This window comes from Tupaia chinensis, unplaced genomic scaffold (assembly GCF_000334495.1).
Source record: "Tupaia chinensis unplaced genomic scaffold, TupChi_1.0 Scaffold000316_1, whole genome shotgun sequence".
In the NCBI taxonomy this organism is placed as follows: Eukaryota; Metazoa; Chordata; class Mammalia; order Scandentia; family Tupaiidae; genus Tupaia; species Tupaia belangeri.
In genome coordinates, this window is record NW_006159809.1 from 8,802,250 (window position 1) to 8,803,044 (window position 795).

The following is a 795-nucleotide window of genomic DNA, read 5'->3' on the forward strand; positions in this document are numbered from 1 at the left end:
GTCTGAGTTCTGATAACCATCTATATTTGACTAAGAATACCACTGAAATATTCCTAAAGCAAATTATAAATTTATGTAAAAAAGATACAGGTAATAAATTCTTAGAAACATCATTCCTCTCTAATCAAATCTCTCTTGGCAGGAATAGTGCATTAATTATAGCATCAATCGTTCATGAGTCAAAAGCAAGGCTGTCAAAGCTAGGCAATTCCTAGCTTCTCAGGTGGGCCATCACAGGCAGGCCAGCCGAGTTCCCTAACCCAGATTTGTTGGGTAGTTGAGCCTTACATTCCTCCCTGCCCCGTCTGCAATAAACTGGGGGTTAGGGAGGCAATGGATGGGGGGGTGGGGATGGGGTGCGGAGGGCTTTTAGAGGACAAGTACGTTACTAAGAGCTTAAGTCGGGAACTGAATTGTCACCAGCAAGACTGGCCTAACCAGAATAGAGCTTTGCAGTCAAGAATTTTGGTTCCTCACCCCCTCTATGTTACCCAATCCTTTGTAATCTTTCTTTAGCTTTTATGTCTCTTTTCCACCCTGACTTGCAGGTCCTTCAGAACCCCTTTTTCGGGCCCCCTTCCTTCTCCGTCCTGCTTCTTAGGGGTGCGGGAGCTTGAGGCTAGGAGCTGCGCTGGGCCCGCTCCTCGAGATATTTGCTTTGCTAACAAATCCCATCCTCTTCTTTCAGCGCTCCCTGCCAGGCGCCGTTTCTTCCTCGCATGGCCGCATCCCTCCCGCTGCTCGCCCCGGGCGGGCGGCTCCCGGAACCCCAGGCGGATGCGGCCGCGCGCCGGC